We start from the raw sequence: 23,785 nt of genomic DNA, 5'->3' as shown, positions 1-23,785 counted from the left end.
GCTGAGAGGGCCCTACTGGAGCCGGCTGGCTGAGAGGGCCCTAGTGGAGTTGGCTGGCTGAGAGGGCCCTAGTGGAGCCGGCTGGCTGAGAGGGCCCTCGAGGAGTTGGCTGGCTGAGAGGGCCCTAGAGGAGCTGGCTGGCTGAGAGGGTCCTAGTGGAGCTGGCTGGCTGAGAGGGTTCTAGTGGAGCCGGCTGGCTGAGAGGGGCCTACTGGAGCCGGCTGGCTGAGAGGGCCCTAGTGGAGTTGGCTGGCTGAGAGGGATGGCTGGCTGAGAGGGCCCTAGAGAAGTTGGCTGGCTGAGAGGGCCCTAGTGGAGCCGGCTGGCTGAGAGGGCCTTAGTGGAGTTGGCTGGCTGAGAGGGCCCTAGAGGAGTTGGCTCTCATTCACTCTCATTCATTTACATACTCTCATTCATTTACATAGAGACAGATACAATCAATCATTGACACACTGAATATACAACAGTCAGATGCATGACACCATCACCAATGTTCCTCTAACTTTTTACTGGCATTGAGCAAATTTCAGGTCTGCTGAGCTCAAACTTGAACATTGTGAAAATTCTGTGCAAATTCCAGTGTGCGTTTACTGTGAACACTGAGGCTGTACCCCCTTTAAGGTACAGTTAACAGTGGACAAGTAGGCTGCTGTGGCTATTTGATCATAATGTAGATCTACCAGAGTGACCTACCATCAAAAACAACAGAGAAAATGCTTCCCATAACATTTTAACATGGAAACAGCTGTTCTATCATTCAGCCTACAGTAGCAGCTAATGTGTGGTGTTTAATATAGGCCTACAATCCATGAGACTTCTGAAAGAAACATGCAGGGCTTGACATTAACCTGTTTATCCACTTCTCCTTCAGGCAAGGAGGTGACTGAAAATGCTGTTGTGTTTGATGGAAGCTTACGCAAGTGTGTCCCAAAATACAACACTGTCCCTTTAAGTCAAAAATCTTTTTACCTGACTGGATTTTCAAAGAGTCTAGATATGTACCTGGTTTGTAGGAAGTAATCACTCCCCTATTGCTGACTACAAATGATCTATAACTGGGCTAATAACTCACTAACTAGTAAAGGATATGAACAAAATGTGCTCACATGCAGCTCTCTCTTTGATCTCGTAATAAGTGGATGTACTCAGGACCACAGCTGTAAACACAATCCAGTTCAAAGTAAATGGAACACATCCATACATGGATGCTTAGTGTGGTATATTGTTGTCTCTACCTTCTTGCCCTTTGTGCTGTTGTCTGTGCTCAATAATGTTTGTACCCTGTTTTGTGCTGCTACCATGTTATGTTGTGTTACTACCATGTTGTGTTGTCATGTGTTGCTGCCTTGCTATGTTGTTGTCTTATGTCTCTCTTTATGTAGTGTTGTGTCTCTCTATTGTTTATGTGTCGGGGGGCTAGGGTCAGTCTGTTACATCTGGAGTATTCTCTTGTCTTATCCGGTGTCCTGTGTGAATGTAAATATGCTCTCTCTAATTCTCTCTTTCTTTCTTTCTTTCTTTCTCTCGGAGGACCTGAGCCCTAGGACTACCTGGCATGATGACTCCTTGCTGTCCCCAGTCCACCTGGCCATGCTGCTGCTCCAGTTTCAACTGTTCTGCCTGCGGCTACGGAACCCTGACCTGTTCACCGGACGTGCTTGTTGCACCCTCGACAATTACTATGATTATTATTATTTGACCATGCTGGTCATTTACGAACATTTCAACATCTTGACTATGTTCTGTTATAATATCCACCCGGCACAGCCAGAAGAGGACTGGCCACCCCTCATAGCCTGGTTCCTCTCTAGGTTTCTTCCTAGGTTTTTGGCCTTTCTCAGGAGTTTTTCCTAGGGAGTTTTTCCCAGCCACCGTGCTTCTTTCACATGCATTGCTTGCTGTTTGGGGTTTTAGGCTGGGTTTCTGTACAGCACTTTGAGATTTCAGCTGATGTACGAAGGGCTATATAAATAAATTTGATTTGATTTGTGTTGTCTCACTTGTCGTGATGTATGTTTTGTCCTATATTTATATTTTATGATTTTATTTTTAATCCCAGCCCCCGTACAAGGCCTTTTGCCTCCTGCCAGGCCGTCATTGTAAATAAGAATTTGTTCTTAACTGACTTGCCTATTTAAATAAAGGTTAAATATAAACATGGCCATGTTCTACTGCATGTAGGTCTACTGCAGCTCTGATTGGTTCTGCAGCACCGGTCTGTGTAGAGTCGTGTTGATGTAATAGAATCCTACTCCGATGTGTTCTGTCTACAACATCTCTTACATAGTTGCTTTAGTTTCTGTATGTTGCAGTGAAAGTGGATAATATTCCATTGATCACATTTACCGCAGTAAAGGGACACGTTGATGGTGTTAACAGGGAAAACTCTAGAACAGTGGTCACCAACCTTTGAGTCAAAATGCAAGCCGAGATTTACCAATCAGCTTTTCTTTTTAACATGACTTGAAAAACGTAACATTAACCAATTAAAAACAGTACTGTAGCAATGAGTTTTGTGCAGTAAGCTACAGGCCCAATACATTATCACCGTCTGACGGAGAAGTCAGTCACTGGCCGCGGACAGCATTTGGTAAACTAACACACCTCCTCCCTGCTCCGTTTTCAGCTCCGTTAGCAATGTGTCGACACAGTTCATTTAGCATCTCAGTTCATACAATACACACATTATTATTACCTTCCTTCAGTAACAATATGGTATAAGGAATAGGCAGACAATCATTCATGTTTGATTCATGTGATGTTTATTGTACTTAGTAACGTTGTGGAGTAGCGCTGTTTGATTGTTTCTGTTCTTCTCTCCGTCTCTGTAACTTCCGGGTTTGCTGGAATAAGGACGCGAGCTTCTTCTTCTATGGTATAATTACGTTTGCAACAATTATATGTGCATTCCGCCACCTACTGTTCAGGTGGATAACATGTCTCCAAAAAGGATAAACATTTTATCATATGTAATACCCTTGTTTGAACCAGGTATTGAGTTTATTTGTTATAATTAATTGGTTATATATTTAAAAGATAATTGAATTGCTCCTAACCTGTAATGTTGTTAATGCATTATGCTTTTGAAGAAATATTTATTTAATGTATAAGTGAATAGTTTGTTTTACTTTGAATTGTAAGTTTTGACCAATAAGGTCGCTCGTTAAGTTGTGGCCAATGGGAGTTGACCTGGTTAACGGGAGACACTGGGAAAAAAAGAGAGGAAAAAGACGTTGATGAAAAGGATGGACGTCTTTACCTTAGGACGGTTGGTAAATTAATTATAAAAGAAGACGACAGAACTAGAACAAAACCCATACCTACTAGGATATGAAGGGAAATACATGTTTTATTTTATAAAAGAGTTGTTATAATTTTGTTAAAACTCAGTAAAGACTGAAGCTACCGTCTCGTCGTGGAGGTATTTGTCAGCATTGAGGTTAGCCTAGCATCGTGTGACACTGGGAGATAATTGCTTGGAAAGCTTAACGAATTCGTGTTCCCATGGGATATCGGTTACGGCTAAGGAGTACTGTCTGCATGGGTAGCTGTGCTTGCCTTGGACTTTGTGAGGAAACCTGAACGGAATTGCCATACTTCGCTGAGGGAATATCTACCAAGCAGTGAGTAACCACCACGTGAGGTGCTTCAGGATATTATTGGGTGTCATCATTTTTTGAGCTCCAACGCGCGCCAACGGTTTATTTAAGCGAACTTGAAATAATTTGGACTCATTGGGGTTTATTATTTTCTATTTCTTTTGTTGTGTCTGAAAATGTATTTGTGTTTGACAATGTTCTAATACACATATGGAACGTTATGTATATTGAGTTGGTGGAGTCATTGATTGTCTCAATTTAATTTAATGCATGGGATGGTCTATCCTGATTCAATAACAAAAAACCTATAATCATTTATTCTGAAGTTAATACCCTATTGTCATAACCCTAGATAGTTTACAATAGGAATTTTTATTGGAGATGTCCTTCTCACCTAACATCCCATGCTGCTGAGATACTCTGCATAAGTTAATATTGTGAGAGTCATATTCGAGCCTGGTGAGAGGGTTACACATATAAATAAAATAACAAACTCCATTCAAAGTATCATGTTAATTAAAGTAAATCAGCCTGCTTTTCTATTTTAATCAGGTCCCTACACAGGCTCAGAGGGATCCTGTGATGGAGGGACATTTCCTGGTGACAGTCGTCCTTGAAGTGCTTCTGCCGTAAGTCTTGGAGGCCCATAAACTTCTCTGCTGCAGTTATAATAATGTACAGTAAAATAAATAACTGTGGCTGTAAATGCTACAAAATCCACCTTCTCCACAATAAGTGCATCCAGATCACTTGATTGACGTGTAACATTTACAACTGGTTGTGGTACATCCACCTCCATATCTTCTTCAGAACTGTGGCCTCTTTTACATTTACATTTACATTTAAGTCATTTAGCAGACGCTCTTATCCAGAGCGACTTACAAATTGGTGGATTCACCTTATGATATCCAGTGGAACAGCCACTTTACAATAGTACATCTTCCCTTCAACTCTCTTCACCACCTCCACATAGGAGACTTGCTGTACAGCCCTGATCCTTGACTCCTCAACCTCTTTCACCCTAACAGGGCATTCTGGGAATTCAGAAATATGATCCCAACCACAGTTACAACATTTTACATTCACAGACTCTTCTAGAACATATTCCGTCAATCTGAAAACACTTATATATCCCAACTTTACATAGGGTGGTAAATACTAAGCAAACACCAATAATACAGACAAACTCTGCTCCTTTCCCCCCATTCTCCATAGGGTCAATATTACAGATGAACGGCTATATTCTCCATAGGGTCAATATTACAGATAAACAGCTATATTCTCCATAGGGTCAATACAGATAAACAGCTACATTCTCCATAGGGTCAATATTACAGATAAACAGCTACATTCTCCATAGGGGTCAATAATACAGATGAACAGCTACATTCTCCATAGGGGTCAATAATACAGATAAACAGCTACATTCTCCATAGGGGTCAATAACACAGATAAACAGCTACATTCTCCATAGGGTCAATAATACAGATAAACAGCTACATTCTCCATAGGGGTCAATAATACAGATAAACAGCTACATTCTCCATAGGGGTCAATAATACAGATAAACAGCTACATTCTCCATAGGGTCAATAATACAGATAAACTCTGCTCCTTTTCCCCATTATCCATACGGGTCAAGAGATGTGCATTAATAACCTCTTGAGCATATCATCCCGTTAGCGGGATCATTTTCCAGCGAAAACTCCTAGCGACATTAGCATAACGAAATTCAATATATATATTTTTTTCAAATATAGGACTGTCTCATATTGTTTTATAGATACACCTCTCTTGAATCGACCCTCGTCCGATTTCAAAAAGGTTTTACAGGAAAAGCACAATATTAGATTATGTTAGAGGAGTACATGGTAAAAGTAGCATCATATGAATTTTCCGACCAAGCACACGCATCACATATAACCAAAAAACAGCTAAATGCAGCACTAACCTTTTACAAACTTCATCAGATGACACACCTAGGACATCATGTTACACACAGCATGCAATTTTTTGTTCAATAAAGGTCATATTTCTATATAAAAACAGCATTTTACATCGGCATCTGACGTTGACTAACTATTTTCCAATAAAATGCGTCCCGGGAAACAGTGCTACAATTTTATAAATTACTATTCGAAAACAATTTTTTTTTTATATTGTCAATCTAAGATTTATAGATGAATATCTCTTGAAAACACCCGTCATAACAGATTTTAAATTAACTTTACAGGGTAATCACACTTTGAGATAAAAGGGGATGCGATACCCAGAAAATGAGCTAGAAAGCCTAGCTCGTCGCCATCTTGGAAAAATCGCACATCACATCTGATCTTGTATAATATTGCCAATAATCCCTCACCTTTAGTTGTCTTCATCAGAAAGCACTTCCCGGTATCCCAGGTCCACGACAAATGTATTTTCGGTCGAAAAAGTCCATCCTTTATGTTCCATTAGCTTGCTGTTGTTAGCGCGTCCTAAGGCTGTAATCAAATGTTGATACGGGCGCGGGACCTGCCTAACGAAAAATGACTTTTTTGACTGCTGTAGGTTCGTTCAAACATGTCAAACGTTGTATAACATTAATCTTCAGGGCCTGTTTCAACAAGAGAGCCAATCAGATTTGAGTGGGACGATTTCATTGTGTTTCAAAAGGTTTCCAAAGGTGGGGGCAGACACGGCCGCCGACGTCACAATGCTGATGGCCCTACTACTGTGACCAATTGCCACATCGTCTCCTTCACTGAGTTTCGACCGCAGAAGCCTCAAAACACTTTGTAAAGACTGGGGACATCTAGTGGAAGCACTGGAAAGTGCTCAATTATCATTTTTTCACGTTGTAAATTATAGGGAAGGCTGTGAAGTCGAGTCCACAATTCAGAATCCCACTTCCTGGTTCAATCGGTCTCGGGGTTTTGACTGCCATACGAGTTCTGTTATACTCACAGACACCATTCAAACAGTTTCAGAAACTTTAGGGTGTTTTCTATCCATATAAAATAAGTATATGCATGTCCTAGCTTCTGAGTTTGATTAGTAGGCCGTTGAAAATGGGAACAAATTTTTTCCAAAATGCGCTGTGGCGCCCCCATTGGTAGGGTACTCGCAAGAGGTTTTAACTACTCCTGGAATTTTATGTCTAAGATATTGATCATCAATGTCCAATGGGACGCCAGAGAAACACCTTTTACTGGTGGCTGCTCCGAATATCAAACTGTTCACTTCATGTGTCCATAAATTCACGAGCCACAATGCATGTTCCCTTTGGCTTTTTATATACACACCATATCAACACCATACCACTCCTGGTTACTATGACTACACCATATCAACACCATACCACTCCTGGTTACTATGAGTACACCATATCAACACCATACCACTCCTGGTTACTATGACTACACCATATCAACACCATACCACTCCTGGTTACTATGACTACACCATACCACTCCTGGTTACTATGACTACACCATATCAACACCATACCACTCCTGGTTACTATGACTGCATCCACAATTCCCAACACCTTCTTCACCATCCTCCTGACTTCAACAGGGTTTCCCAACTAAACATCCATATCCAACGAAGAACGTTCTCCAACAAGCAACGATTCATCAGACTCATTTTACACAAAATGTTAGTCCTTTTTGTTCCATTCATGGACTTCACTATTGTCCACTCATCTTTCTCGCTAACTGTACTCGACGTGCTTTCAACTTCAAACGACATTTCTGCTTCTGTCATCGCACGGTCCTCCTCTCCCTTTTCCACACCAAGGACCAGAGCTACCACAGTCAGGCTGGCTTTGTAGTGCCTGTCCAGAATTGCGCGTTCATGTGAATGGCTGTATTGGAAGACACCATGTTAGTAGTGATGGGTTTATACAAATGTTTTATATTGTGCTATATAGTATTATGATAAACTGATTGCAAAGGTTCTATTAAGATAATTCATGATATGTTTAGCTGAGTGGAAAATGTAGTCTCATGTTTGTAATGGCTTAATTCATGAGTTTTGTATGTTCTGTTGGGAAGGGGCTTCCCCTACAAAAGGGAAAGGGGGATACCTAGTCAGTACAACTGAATGCATTCAACTGAAATGTGTCTTCTGCATTTAACCCCTCTGAATCAGAGAGGTGCGGAGCCCCTTCGGCGCCCGGGGAACAGTGGGGAGCCTCTCAGTTCAAGGGGGAACCTTTTTCATTGAGCTGTTGATGGGGAAGCACTGTTTAGCTGTCCCCATAATGTATACTTTAGTGGCAGTACAGTTTTCTTTCTGAATCACTATGTAAATAAACATCCTGCACTGAAGTGTGTTTGAGGCTCCACCATAGTTTTATTAGGTAGTTTCAGTTTAATACAGGCTGAAGTTTCAGTAAAGGTTGTCCAGTTTAGCCTTCTGACCTACTCTACACCACACACCACATATTAGCTTAGCTTGAATTACTCTGCCAACACATTGTTCAGGACATATTTTAAAGTTGAGGTAGGCTGTATGATTACACCAGTAATAGTTGTATTACTTGTGAGGCACAGCTGAGTGAGCATACATTTAAATAATTCGCTTTTTATTTTTATTTTACAGGGCTGATGGTGCCTGCATCTGATGGTCAGTCTCAGCAGACGAAGAGAGCAGCAGACTGAGGGTCCACCTCTCAACATCCCTCCTCTGTTCCTTTCCTCCACAGACACTGACCATAAAGACACAGTCTTCCATCTGATGGTCAGTCTCAGCGGACAGAGAGAGCAGCAGACTGAGGGTCCACCTCTCAACATCCCTCCTCTGTTCCTTTCCTCCACAGACACTGACCATAAAGACACAGTCTTCCATCTGATGGAGAAACTCCAGACGCACCACATTATTTCTGCTTCATGCACAAATTCATGTTACTCCTATGAACAGAGAAAGTGAAATATTCCTCCATATTAAAAATAACCAAGCCGCTAATAACAACACAAGCCTATAGAGACACTTTCCTGCTCATTGTAGTAGCGCTGCGGGGAAATAGGAAGAACGCTCATTTTATGGCTTCTAAAACTGTTGACTGAGTAGGTTTTTATTAACCTTTATTTAACTAGGCAAGTCAGATAAGAACAAAATCTTATTTTCAATGACAGCCTAAGAACAGTGGGCTAACTGCCTTGTTCAGGGGCAGAACAACAGATTTTTACCTTGTCAGCTCAGGGATTTGATCTTGCAACCTTTACAGTTACTAGTCCAATGCTTTAACCACTAGGCTACCTTGAACATGAACTTCCTCATAAAAACAGCAGCTATTTGCTGTATTGTTGACAGTTTCCCCTTGTCTTGGTTTTAAACCTTTGTTTTATGCCGTTACGGTAATCTGAGCCATCCCATTGGCCAGCGGTGAAACTATAGTGCACTTGATTTGCTCTCTGGTCCAACAGGGAGGCAGTTTGTACATTCAGACACATGAAATGCTTCAAAATGGCAACAGTATGGACAGCAGGGCAGCTGAATCTGGTGCTCCTACCGGTCTCTACTCCAAACCTAACCATATCTGGTTAGTAGAGACCCTACTGAGTATTTCCATCCCACCTTAGCTGAGACAGGTAGAAAAGCTTTATCTCTACCAGCCAATCAGTATCCCATATACTGTGTATTACATTACAGTGAATGGAGAGGGTTGAGTAAGGAGTCATCAGTACTCTGTATTAAACACGTTGCCCAGCACAAGAGACACATTTAAGTTTTGAGACTATATTTACTAATTCCAATAACATATATTTATATTTTATTAAAAGTATATTTCTTTAAATGTAGCCTACACCAGTGGTGTAGTGGAAGGTATACTCAGGTATACTCTGTTTAACCACTTGTTTTTCAGTGGGCATTGTGTAGACTCACTTCTTAATCCCCACTGATACATATCAAAGTATTGTAGTGGAGGTATACGTCATATCAATGAATAGGGCTGATGGAACAGATCACAATGTTTATCTTCAAATGTTGATCAACTATTATGTCTTCACATTGTAGGAGCAGCAATGTCCACATGGCAGTAGACCTACTCCTGAATGTCCACATGGCAGTAGACCTACTCCTGAATGTCCACATGGCAGTAGACCTACTCCTGAATGTTCCAACATGTAGTTTGGGGGAAAAACAGTGTTCTAAAATGCACAGAGCACATAGAAGAGGTTTTATAGACAGAGATTGAAATATCAGTTAGAAAGAGGAGGGTTTAAAGAGATGGTAATGACAGACCTAACTGTCTTCTGGTAGATGGAAAGGCTTTCCCTAAAACCTGATCTATTCAATGTTAAACAGCTACAAACTCCAGTCCACCCTGCTAATCAACCAACAGTGTTAGGTGCCTGTACACTTGGATTAGAGGGGAACTACTCTCAAAAATAAATACAAATATTTTTTAAATCAAAACCTACAAAACAATTTGAAAATATGAAACCTGTGAATTTCTGACTCCGTTTCTCTGTTTCAATAAAAGGCCTACTATTATCCTACTGAAAAGTACAGCTTGGATGGTCTACTATTATCCTACTGAACAGTACAGCTTGGGTTGGTCTACTATTATCCTACTGAACAGTACAGCTTGGGTTGGTCTACTATTATCCTACTGAACAGTACAGCTTGGGTTGATCTACTATTATCGTACTGAACAGTACAGCCTGGGTTGGTCTACTATTATCCTACTGAACAGTTCAGCTTTGGTTGGTGTAACGCCCTGGCCATAGAGAGGGGTTTTTGTTCTTTATTTTGGTTAGGCCAGGGTATTACATTGGGTGGGCGTTCTATGTTCCTTTTTCTAGGTTGGTTTGTTTCGTTGATTTTGGCCGTGTGGCTTCCAATCAGGCACAGCTGTAGTTCGTTGTTGCTGATTGGGAGTCACACAAGGAGAAGAACCAGGAGAGGAGCTATCGGGAGTCGTGGAATTGGGAGGAATTGCTGGACGGTAAAGGACCATGGGCTCAAGGTGGGGAGTATCGCCGCCCGCAGTGGGAGATCAAGGCGGCGATAGCTGAGAGGCACTGGTATGAAGCGAGGGAGAGCAGCAGACACGAGAGGCAGCCCCAAAAAATGTTTGGGGGGGGCACACGGGGAGATTGCCGGAGTCAGGCGGTAGACCTGAGCCAACTCCCCGTGCTTACCGGAAGCAGCGTGGTACTGGTAAGGCACCGTGTTATGCTGTGAAGCGCACGGTGTCTCCAGTGCGCGTTCATAGCCCGGTGCGCTATAGGCCAGCCCCCGCAAGTGCCATGCGAGTGCAGGCATCGAGCCAGGACGGATTGTGCCAGCTCAGCACGTCTGGTCTCCAGTGCGCCTTTTCGGTCCAGGTTATCCTGCACCGAATCTGCGCACTGTGTCTCCAGGGCGCTGTGAGGGCCCAGTTTGCCCAATGCCTGCGCTCCGCCCGTGCGGGCCAAAGCGAGCATTCAGCCTGGAGTGTGTGTAAAGAGCCTATGTACCAGAACTCCAGTGCTCCCCCACAGCCCGGTTTATCCTGTGCCTCCTCCTCGGACCAGACCTCCAGTGGGTCTCCCCATCCTGGTCAGTCCTGTGCCTCCTCCATGGACCAGGCCTCCAGGGGGTCTCCCCATCCTGGTCAAGCCTGTGCCTCCTCCACGGACCAGGCCTCCAGTAGGTCTCCCCATCCTGGTCAGTCCTGGGCCTCCTCCACGGACCAGGCCTCCAGTGGGTCTCCCCATCCTGTTCAGTCCTGTGCCTCCTCCACGGATCAGGCCTCCAGTGGGTCTCCCCAGCCTGGTGAGTCCAGTGCCTGCGCCCAGAACCAGTCCGGAGCCGCCAGAGCCGCCCGCCAGTCCGGAGCCGCCAGAGCCGCCCGCCTGTCCGGAGCCGCCCGCCTGTCCGGAGCCGCCAGAACCACCCGCCTGTCCGGAGCCGCCAGAGCCGCCCGCCTGCCGGGCGCAGCCAGGGTCGCCCACCAGTCCTCCGGCGCGGCCAGGGCGCCACCTAAGTGGGCGACGCCGAGGGTGGAGCGGAGGCCACCTTCCGCACCTGAGCCGCCGCCGTAAGAAGGCCCACCCGGACCCTCCCCTTCAGAGTCAGGTTTTGCGGCCGGAGTCCGCACCTTTGGGGGGAGTACTGTAACGCCCTGGCCATAGAGAGGGGTTTTTGTTCTTTATTTTGGTTAGGCCAGGGTGTTACATTAGGTGGGCGTTCTATGTTCATTTTTCTATGTTTTTGTATTTCTTTGTTTTGGGCCGTGTGTGTGGCTCCCAATCAGGCACAGCTGTAGTTCGTTGTTGCTGATTGGGAGTCACACATAAGTAGCCTGTTTTTCCTTTGGGTTTTTGTGGGTGATTGTTTTCTGTTTCGTTCATTTTTGACCAGACAGAACTGTTTGCTGTTGTTGCTGTTTAGTGTTTTGTTTATAGTGGTTCATTTTATTAAATATTCAAAATGAATACACATCCTCCGCTGCACCTTGGTTTCATTACTACGACAGCCCTTACAGTTGGTCTACTATTATCCTACTGAACAGTACAGCTTGGGTTGGCCTACTATTATCCTACTGAACAGTACAGCTTGGGTTGGCCTACTATTATCCTACTGAACAGTACAGCTTGGGTTGGTCTACTATTATCCTACTGAACAGTACAGCTTGGGTTGGTCTACTATTATCCTACTGAACAGTACAACTTGGGTTGGTCTACTATTATCCTACTGAACAGTACAACTTGGGTTGGTCTACTATTATCCTACTGAACAGTACTGCTTGGGTTGGTCTACTATTATCCTACTGAACAGTACAGCTTGGGTTGGTCTACTATTATCCTACTGAACAGTACAGCTTGGGTTGGTCTACTATTATCCTACTGAACAGTACAGCTTGGGTTGGCCTGACTGTGAAAGACCAATATGGGATTCATCCTTTTAGGTCATTCAGCGTGTATATCACTGTTTCTCATGCTTTTCACACAGGGGGCCTTTCCTTCACTGGGCCGTTTGGAAAATGTTTTGCTAAATTAGAGTACTGTATACCCAATTCTCCAGGCACCACTACACCACTGGCCTACACAACAGCTTTCAACATACCAGTATTTAGTTTGGAAACTTTCTAAAGAAATGCTGGTATAAATAATACAATATTAAAATATGTCAAATTATACATTTTTTTTCTAAAGTGGTTGCAATGCTGTGAAAAACAGTTGTACTGCACTACAGTGCAACAATAAGTGATATTCTCAAAGTTGAGCTTGTTTTTGCAGGGGGACTCTTATTTAGAAGAAAATAATCTGATATTGTATTGACAGCATATTATCCTGCTGCTAGCAGAACGGTAATATTGCCGTTTAACCTAGAATATTTGTACGGTGTGCTGCGAGGTACAAACTTCAGAGATCTCTATAGAGAGCCAGATCAATAAGAAGTTATTTCCACAAGGGGGCGACAAACGCCAGGTAATATTCCAGAATAGAGCACCACAGAATATATAGGCTCCCTTTGCCAGGTGGTCAATGTGGAGATCCTCCGGCCTGGGCCAGGGGTGTGTCCCAAAAGTATTTTCTGCTTCCTGAAGTGTGCACTCGTTCACTACTCCCCATAAAGTGTAAAAGCATTGGATTGGTGAAGGCATAGGTTAAAGCATGAGTTTCCATACTAATCAATTCCTGTCAAATCCTGTCCATGAAGGGAAGTGAACAAGTGCACACTTTGGGAGGAAGGAGAGATTATTGGGGCACAGCCCAGGTATGCAGACGTTTCCCCAGCCCAGTACCACTTCAACACATACCCATCAATCAATATATAATCAAATGTTTTATGATTAGCCAATTTTACTTCAGGCATTTCAGTGGTGGTCTGGAACAAAATCCTGCAAGGCCTGTATCTCTCCAGGGTTGGTGGGTGACTGTATCTCTCCAGGGTTGGTGGGTGACTGTATCTCTCCAGGGTTGGTGGGTGACTGAATCTCTCCAGGGTTGGTGGGTGACTGTATCTCTCCAGGGTTGGTGGGTGACTGTATCTCTCCAGGGTTGGTGGGTGACTGCTGGACCCTGATCAGACATGGAGTAGTTGGCTCTGCATTTACACTCACAGCACACCCACCTATCACCACACACACACACACACACACACACACACACACACACACACACACACACACACACACACACACACACACACACACACACACACACACACACACACACACACCAGGACAACAATACATGATAGTCTATGTGGATAAATAACTACACACCAGGACAACAATACATCATAGTCTATGGAGGATAAATAACTACACACCAGGACAACAATACATCATAGTCTATGTGGAGGATAAATAACTACACACCAGGACAACAATATATCATAGTCTATAGTGGCAGAATACCTGACCACTGTGACTGACCCAAACTTAAGGAAAGCTTTGACTACGTACAGACTCAGTGAGCATAGCCTTGCTATTGAGAAAGGTTGCTGTAGGCAGACCTCAAATGAAATCAAATTGTATTAGTTATGAGCCCCTAACCAACAATGCAGTTTAAAAAAAAATATGGATAAGAATAAGAAATGAAAGTAACAAGTAATTAAAGAGCATCAGTAAAATAACAATAGCGAGACTATATACAGGTGGTACCTGGATCTCAAGAGAAGACAGGCTATGTGCACACAGCCCACAAAATGAGGTGGAAACTGAGGTGCACTTCCTAACCTTCTGCCAAATGTATGACCAGTTAATTCATACTGTATGTTGTAGTCTGTCCAAGAGGGGAATCACACAAGACTGATCTCAGTTAATTCATACTGTATGTTGTAGTCTGTCCAAGAGGAGAATCACACAAGACTGATCTCAGTTAATTCATACTGTATGTTGTAGTCTGTCCAAGAGGGGAATCACACAAGACTGATCTCAGTTAATTCATACTGTATGTTGTAGTCTGTCCAAGAGGGGAATCACACAAGACTGATCTCAGTTAATTCATACTGTATGTTGTAGTCTGTCCAAGAGGAGAATCACACAAGACTGATCTCAGTTAATTCATGCTGTATGTTGTAGTCTGTCCAAGAGGGGAATCACACAAGACTGACAGCCTGTAAGTTTATTAAAAGCATTCAGTTGATTACATGGCAGTTTAGAGAGCAACATCATAATCAATAATCTACTTCATAATCAATACCATAACATTTATAATCAAATACATCATGAGAGGTAAACAACAACAACAAACCCCTTTATTAAAAAATGTTTAAAAATACCAAGAATGACCAGATTATTATAATAATACATGAACTAAGATAAAGACATAAAGACAAAAGCAAAAAGCAATTTAGTACATTCTGGAACACTAAACAGATGTAATTGAGCTACTCGCTTAAAATAATCAAAACCACATGTTATCAAAACCTCATGTTACCGCAAAACCCCATGTTACCCAAACCCCAATGTTACCCAAAACCCCATGTTACCCAAAACCCCATGTTACCCAGAAGCCCATGTTACCCAGAACCCCATGTTACCCAGAACCCCATGTTACCCAAAACCCCATGTTACCGCAAAACCCCATGTTACCCAAAACCCCATGTTACCCCAAACCCCAATGTTACCCAAAACCCCATGTTACCCAGAAGCCCATGTTACCCAGAACCCCATGTAACCCAAAACCCCATGTTACCCAGAACCCCATGTTACCCAGAACCCCATGTTTCTCTGGTGGTAAAATCCAAACTAAAAGGAATAATGGTGGTTGCAGTCACTCCTTTTAGATTTCTTCCAAGGTTCTAGAAAGATAAACAAATTCTGAACTTGTTATTAAAATTAGAACCACTTCAGGTTTGTCACCACATTTTAAACACCAGTCCACTGCTGACCATCCATTTAAAACACAAAACTGACCTAAGATCAGCATGTAGGGTCAGCTTCATTCTACTCCTACTCCGTCCCCTGGGCTGCTCTCTCCTCTCCCGGTCCAGCTTCAGCTCTGGAGCTCAGAGAGACCATCTCCATGGCATTGACATAAAGATCCATGCTGCTCACCCTGTTCACTCTCTTCTGCCTCCTGGTGGGCTAGGGAGACACAGCACCAACAGTCAGACATTTACTCTCTAGTATCTCCATTCTATCTCCCTCCCTCTCCCCCTCACCCTCTCCCTCTAGTTTAAATGACTTGTAATGTCTGAGTAAATGTCTTTACCTTGTAGTACAGGTAGGAGGTGGTGATGGCTGTCAGTAGGATCAGCAGCACTACAACGTGTCTGATGATGAAGGCTGGCAGAGGAGAGGCTGCAAACAGAAACACCTTTGATGAGGGGACTGATCATCATCAGATAGATCTGTGGGAAATCTGTCAGTGACAAAGTTATAAGTCTGGTTTATGTTTAGTTACCTGTGATGGTGAGGGAGAGGAGCTCACTCTCAGAGGAGAAGTTATGAGAGAAACCATAATTGTCATAAACACATCTGTAGTTCCCTTGGTGGGAGTCATCTGCAGCAGGGAAGAGGAAGGCAGCAGAGTGATTGACAGCTGGCTGGGTCTGGGTTCTGTTGGAGCCGGTGAACGTGAGCAGGAAGGAGCCTCCTGGGTACTGTGGCTGAGTGGAGCAGGTGATGGTGAAGCTGTAGCCCCTGAACACCTCGGGCCCCTGGTGGCCCCTGGAGACCCCTCCCATTGAGTCAGTCAGGAAGATTTCAGGCTGGACTGTATCAATAAAAGAGAACAAGAAAAAACAAGAAAAACCTCTTCAACTAGTTTCCTATAGATATGACAATAACATCAGCATGTAACAGTGCTAGCCACCCTCCCTCACAGGGCAACATGAGTAGTGGGCCTACAGTCACTGAGACAACATATGTTGATATCAGGCTTAAGCAGGACATCTGGAACAAGAGGAGAGAAAAAGAAAACGTAGCTCCTCAACTACCTTCCTCATTTAGATATGACAATAACATGACATGTGATAGTGAGTAGAGACGTTCACTGAGATAACACTCAAATACAAAAGCATTCTGGGATATTTAAGTAGTATTTGATTCCTACTTGACTGAGTGATCTATTTTGCAAAGCGGACTTCCAAGCTAAACAGTCATCATGAGAGGTGCAGAGGAAGTTGTATTAATGAAGGAAATCAGTTGAATGTAATTATAATATGTTGTTATCACCTGAGGAGCAGATCACTGTGAGTCCAGAATGGCGATCAAATGTTATCACACACTCCCTCAGTGCAGACTCAGTACCATCACAGACAACTCCATGTGCTCCAGTGGTGTTTCCAGGTAGAACTGAAACAGCGGAGCCACAACCCAGCTGTCTACACACTACTGCAGCTACATCCCTCTGGTCCCAGTCAGATCCCACAGTCCTCCACTCTCCCTGGTCGTACCGCTCCACTCCACCAGCACAGCGACTGCCTCCTCCCACCAGCCTCACATCATCAGGCTCTGAGAAAAGAAAAGAGAGAGACAGTAATCTTACTATTTTCTCACTAAAACACACCTATATTGTCTCTCATATTCTTCACTCCAGGTGAGAAACAATGTTGATTGAGAGACAAACTGTTTCTTACCTGAGCAGGTGAGTCCAACAGCATTACCAGGTAGGCAGATGTTGTTTTCTCTGTCTGAGGTGTCACAGTCCAGGAGAAGGGACTCTTTGCCTTTACACTGGAACTCATTATCCCAGGTCTGACCCTCACCTTCTCCATAGAGCCCCCCCTGTAGAGCTGCAGGAGCCCCACAGCCAAGCTCCCCACAGACTACCTCTGCATCCTGCCGGTCAAAGTCAGCTTCACACACTGAGGCCCAGGACTGATTGGACTTCACCTCCACTCTCCCAGAGCAGAGACCAGCTCCATCCACAAGCCGCACAGACTCTGGAGAAAAAGACTTGGTTGAACATTCAATCAGTTTTGTTGATGACACTGTCAAGGACTAAACACAAATATGTTGGATAAAAGATTGTAGTTTGCTGTGTTTGATACTGTAAGAGGTAGAAATGGGTTCTTAGTCACTCAGGATAGGGTTGGGAATAATGCAGGCAGGAGACAGGAATAAGTTCACTTCACTTTATAGAAAATAAACAGCTGGACATCCATCAGGCAGCTTCACTTCAGTACCATCTGAACTACAATGATCTGCCCATGAACATCTCCCATAAACCAATATGACAAACACAAATATAATGTTTAAATACATCTGACATCTGTCCCTCTATTTAAATGAAATAAAAAACACATAAAACATGATACATGGTAATATTGTATAATGTATAAATAAATCTCTCAATATGACCAGTCTCTTACCTGAACAGGTCACATGATGATAATATCTACCATTACAGGCACCACGTCCTCCTATGATGTCACACTGAGTAATAGAAGACTCATGTCCCCTGCATCTGCTAAATATTCTGACTCCTCTTCTTCCATCTTCAGCCAGAGGTCCTCTAGATTCAGATACAACATTCCCACAGTCCAGCTCCCTAAACAAAACCTTAGTCACTTTCATGCTCCACCACTCAGAACATAGACCCAACCACTCTCCTCTGTAGAAGACTTCCACTGTCCCAGAACAGGAAGTGGTCCCATCCACCAGTCTGACTGAGTATTGAGCTGTAAACAGCAGAGAGGAAAACACAGTGGTGAGGACAGATGATGACAGTGATTGTGTTATTCTAACAGCAGTAGTGCTTTGTGGTTGACAAGTATTAGTAGTTCCATAAAACACTACTTGTTATTGGGGTTTAGAATGGTTTGTATGGACACATGAATTTCTCCATGTGGGATAATAAAGTTGACTAATATTGAACTGCTATAATCACTGTAGATTTATACTCTACCTACCTGGTGGACTGACGCTTTGAGCCTGGAGATCTGAGGAGAAAGAGAGAGACAGAGGAGAAAGAGAGAGAAAGAGACAGAGAGATAGAGAGAAACAAAGGAGAAAGGGAGGAGTCAGAGGAAGAGAGAGACAGAGGTTAAATGAACATCAACATGACCTTTCATGATGTGATGGGGAAGACAGGCTTATCGTTGGTATGGTGCAACACCCATGTGTACATACACGATATATACAAAAGTATGTGGACACCCCTTCAAATTAGTGGATTCTATTTCAGCCACATGACTTCATATGTATAAAATCAAGCACTCGGCCATGCAATCTCCATAGGAAACAGTGGCAGTAGAATGCCCTTAATGAAGAGCTCAGTGACTTTCAACATTGCACCATCATAGGATTCCACCTTTCCAAGTCAGATCGTCAAATTTCATAATCCCCAAACTCCTCTCCTCCCCCTTTCTCCGCTTCTCCTCTTCTCCCCCTCTCATCTTCTCCTCCTCTCCCCTCCCCTCTCCTCTTCTCCCACCTCCCCTCCTCTCCCCTCTCATCTTCTACCCCTTGTTCTCCTCTTCTCCCCCTTTCCTCTCTTCTTCTTCCCACTCTTCTCCCCCTCTCTTCACACCCCTATCCCTCCCTCTCTTCTCCTTTTCTCCCACTCCCTACTCCTCTTCTCCACCCCATGTCACTCCTCTTCTCCACCCCTGTTCTCCCCCTCTCCTCTTCTCTTCTCTCCTCCCCCTCTACCGTTCTCCCCCTCTCCTCTCCTCTTATCCCCCGTGTCCTCTTCCACCCCGCCTCTCCTCTTCTCCCAACCTCTCCTCTTCACACCTCCTCTTCTCCGCCTCTCCTCCTTCCCCTCTCCTCTTCTCCCCTCTCCTCCCTCTCCTCTCCTCTCCCCTTCCCCACTCCTCTTCTCCCCCCTCTCTTCTCTCCCTCTCTTCTCTCCCTCTCTTCTCCTTTTCTCTCCAATCTCCTTCTCACCCTCTCCTCTTCTGCCCCTCTCCTCTCCTCTCCACTCTCCCCACCCCTTTCCTCCCTCCTCTCCTCTCATCTTCTCCCCCTTTCTTCTCCTTTTCCTCCCCTCCCCTTCTCCCCCTCTCCTCTTTGGCCCCTCAACTTTTTTATTTTCTCCTCTCCTCTCCTCTCCTCTCCTCTCCTCTCCTCACCTCCTCTTCCCTCTCCTCTCCTCCACTTTCCTCCCTTCTCCTCACCTCTCCTTGCCCTCTCCTCCCCCTTTCTTCTCCTCTTCTCCCCATCTCCCCCTCTCCACTCCTCTTCTCCCCCCTCTTCTCCTCTTCTGCACCTGTCATCTCCTCTTTTCCCCCTCTCCTCTCCTCTTCTCCTCCTCCACACCCCTTATCCTCTTCTCCCCATCTTTTCTCCTCTTCTCCCCCTCTCCTCTTCTCCCCCTCTCCTCTCTGCTTCTCCCCCTTTCCTCTTCTGTTTTCCCATCTTCTCTTCTCCCGCTCTCCTCCCCTTCTTCTTCCCATCTCTTCTCCTCTTCTCCCCCTCTCCTCTTCTCCCCTCTTCTCTTCTCTCCTCTTCTCCCCCTCTCTTCTCTTCTTCTCCCCCTCTTCTTTACTCCCCCTCTTCCCCTCTTCTCCCCCCTCTCCTCTACTCTTCTCCCCCTCTCCTCCTCTCTTCTCATATTTTATCCATCTCCTCCTCTTTCCCTTTACTCTTCTCCCCTTCTGCACCTCTCGTCTCCTCTTCTCCCCCTCTCCTCTCCTATTCTCCCACGTTGGTGCGAAAAGTGAAAATCAATCCCAGAACAACAGAAATTGACCTTGTGAAGATGCTGGAGGAAACAGGTACAAAAGTATCTATATCCACAGTAAAACGAGTCCTATATGAACATAACCTCAGAGGCCACTCAGCAAGGAAGAAGCCACTGCTCCAAAACTGCCATAAAAATGCCAGACTACGGTTTGCAACTGCACATGGGCACAAAGATCTTACCTTTTGGAGAAATGTCCTCTGGTCTGATGAAACAAAAATAGAACTGTTTGACCATAATGACCATCGTTATGTTTGGAGGAAAAAGGGGGAGGCTTGCAAGCTAAATAACACCATCCCAACTGTGAAGCACGGGGGTGGCAGCATGCCCAGTGTAGACATTGTTAATGTAAATTACTATTGTAGCTGGAAACGGCAGATTTTTTATATCTACATAGACGTACAGAGGCCCATTATCAGCAACCATCACTCCTGTGTTCCAATGGCACGTTGTATTAGCTAATCCAAGTTTATCATTTTAAAAGTCTAATTGATCATTAGAAAACCCTTTTGCATTCATGTTATCACAGCTGCAAACTGTTGCCCTGATTAAAGAAGCAATAAAACTGTCCGTCTTTAGACTAGAGTATCTGGAGCATCAACATTTGTGGGTTCGATTACAGGTGGAAAATGGACAGAAACAAAGACCTTTCTTCTGAAACTCGTCAGTCTATTCTAGTTCTGAGAAATGAAGGCTCATCCATGTGAGATTGCCAAGAAACTGAAGATCTCGTACAACGCTTTGTACTACTCCCTTCACAGAACATCGCAAACTGGCCCTAACCAGAATAGAATGAGGAGTAGGAGGCCCCGGTGCACAACTGAGCAAGAGGACAAGTACATTAGAGTGTCTAGTTTGAGAAACAGATGCCTCACACAGTCCTCAACTGGCAGCTACATTAAATAGTACCCGCAAAAAACCAGTCTCAACGTCAACAGTGAAGAGGCGACTCCGGGATGCTGGCCTTCTAGGCAGAGTTCCTCTGTCCAGTGTCTGTGTTCTTTTGCCAATCTTAATCTTTTATTTTTATTGACCAGTCTGAGATATGGCTTTTTCTTTGTAACTCTGCCTTCAAGACTCTTCCTAGAGCTGGCCGCCCGGCCAAACTGAGAAATCGGGGGAGAAGGGCCTTGGTCAGGGAGGTGACCAAGAACCCGATGGTCACCCTGATAGAGCTCCAGTGTTCCTCTGTGGAGATGGGAGAAACTTCCAGAAGGACCACAATTTTTGCAGCACTCCACCAATCAGGCCGTTATGGTAGAGTGGCCAGACGGAAGCCACTCCTTAGAAAAAGGCACATGACAGCCCGCTTGGAGTTTGCCCAAAGGCACCTAAAGACTCTCAGACCATAAGAAACTAAATCCTCTGGTCTGAGAAAACCAAGATTGAACTCTTTGGCCTGAATGCTAAGTGTCACGTCTGGAGGAAACCTGGCATTTATAATGTATTATATTTCAGTTGTTAATTTTTTATAAATTTGCTAACATTTCTAAGAACCTGTTTTTGCTTTGTTGTTATGGACTATATAGTGTGTAGGCTGAGAAGGAAAAAACAATACGGCTGTAACTTCTCAAAATGTGTTAAAAGTCAAGTGGTCTGAATACTTTCTGAATGCACTGTATCACAACCAGTAAATGTTAAACTTCAATTCAAATCTTTTATCATCTACAATGTTAATTTATGGTCATTTTAATTCAAATTACTAAGCTTGATCAACAAGTTGTTTTATTTCATAACATGAATTTGTATTTTTTTTATTGTTTTGTCAATTTAATTATTGTCTTTTGTTTGCATGTGAGCATGTCTTTTTTGACGGTCCTGTCAATTATGAGTGATGACGCATGCCTCAGCACGCGTAGAAGTAGGCTACTTTTCCTGGTTGTTAATGGGTTCTAAAAGTGGGGATGTTTCAGAGTATTTCTGATTATCTTAACTTACCAGAACCAATGAACCATTTTGTTTCACAGAAAACCACAGACCCACTACAGCAATATAGGCCTACACTCTTAATAAAAGGTGCTATCTAGAACCTAGAAGGATTCTTCCACTGTCCCCATAGGAGAACCCTTTGAAGAACCCTTTTTATTTCCAGGTAGAACCCCTCCAGGTAGAACCCTTTTGGGTTCCATTTGACAGAGGGTTCTACATGGAACCAAAATGAGTTCTACATGTAACAGGGTTCTCCTTTTATGACAGCCAAAGAACCCTGTTGGAAACCCATTTTTCTAAGAGTGTATTCAACAAGTTCAACCTGTTCAGTTTCCACCATTTCATTCTGTACTCCAACATCTGCCTGGTATTCAAGTTAACACACAACATAGCAGCACCACATTTGGTTTTAATCAACCTCAGACTTAAATAGCAGTGTTCCAAGAACCTCCACCAGGGGGAACTGTAAAATCCTCAAACGGTCCACCACCATCTCCCAAACTGCCTTCAGAATACAAACCAATAAAGACATGAAATGGCCAAACCCCAACATGGATCTAGTCCAATCAGACGTGTCTCACCTCAACATGGATCTAGTCCAATCCGACATGTCTCACCTCAACATGGATCTAGTCCAATCAGACGTGTCTCACCTCAACATGGATCTAGTCCAATCAGACGTGCCTCACCTCAATATGGATCTAGTCCAATCAGACGTGCCTCACCTCAACATGGATCTAGTCCAATCCGACATGTCTCACCTCAACATGGATCTAGTCCAATCAGACGTGTCTCACCTCAACATGGATCTAGTCCAATCAGACGTGTCTCACCTCAACATGGATCTAGTCCAATCAGATGTGTCTCACCTCAACATGGATCTAGTCCAATCAGACGTGTCTCACCTCAACATGGATCTAGTCCAATCAGATGTGTCTCACCTCAACATGGATCTAGTCCAATCAGACGTGTTCACACTGATATTGATCTAATAGGCAACAGTGACTTTTTAATGCAACAGAATAAACAGTAAAAAACACATTACATTTCAATAGGTGTAATAACTTATCTCTGTACACTATTCTGATTAGATACTATTTAATGCTGAGTTTGGACAGAGGTTTTTATAGGAACACTAAGGCACCTGGACCACATATTGAGATGTGCCTTTTGTTAAGTAAATCAGTTGTTACATAAGGTGACAGTTGTAGGACTGTTAACAAAGTAGCTGAATTGTCCAAGACCGTAGCCTGAGGTCACCCACAGAAAAGTTATCCAGAACTTTCTCTTGTAAAGAATTACAAATCTACCACTTTCATATAAACACCTCGATACACAGCAGAACATCTACATTGAATCCATCCACCAAAATTCCTGATTTGTTTTAATGAACACTTCTTATGACACTAAAATCACCTTCAACTACAGTATATATGAAGGGATTATTGTCATTGTTACATTATATAGGCTACAGTAAGTTATATTCTTCCATTTTAAATAACAGGCTCTCCCACCATCTAGAATCACCAGGTCTGCTTGCAGATGAACAGAATATCTTGGAAAGACAGACCTTTAGACCTCATAGGCCTGTCCAATACATTGTTGATGTTTTATTATTTATACTTTAGTTACAAGTTGGGATTTAAATTGATGTACACCATGATGTCTCAGTGAAAAATGTATTATATATATATT

At 43.6% G+C, this 23,785-nt stretch overlaps 1 protein-coding gene, 1 long non-coding RNA gene and 1 pseudogene across 2 annotated transcripts in view; 1 reads left to right on the top strand and 2 right to left on the bottom strand.

The window, feature by feature from the left end:
* The window catches only part of LOC115187372 (high affinity choline transporter 1), a 301,018-nt gene that overhangs the window by 163,875 nt on the left and 113,358 nt on the right, over nucleotides 1–23,785 (bottom strand). The gene's annotated exons all lie outside the window — the stretch shown is intronic.
* On the top strand, nucleotides 3,584–8,227 carry LOC115187431 (uncharacterized). Its single transcript, XR_003876073.1, has 3 exons — nucleotides 3,584–3,623; nucleotides 4,152–4,228; nucleotides 8,187–8,227. It is a non-coding gene; the product is annotated as an uncharacterized LOC115187431 (long non-coding RNA).
* LOC115187368 (deleted in malignant brain tumors 1 protein-like) overlaps nucleotides 15,336–23,785 on the bottom strand; it is a 153,131-nt pseudogene continuing 144,681 nt past the window's right edge.

Source organism: Salmo trutta, unplaced genomic scaffold (assembly GCF_901001165.1).
Source record: "Salmo trutta unplaced genomic scaffold, fSalTru1.1, whole genome shotgun sequence".
Lineage (NCBI taxonomy): Eukaryota > Metazoa > Chordata > Actinopteri > Salmoniformes > Salmonidae > Salmo > Salmo trutta.
Note: the sequence above shows the minus strand (reverse complement) of the source record. Positions and strands in the feature narration are given on the sequence as shown.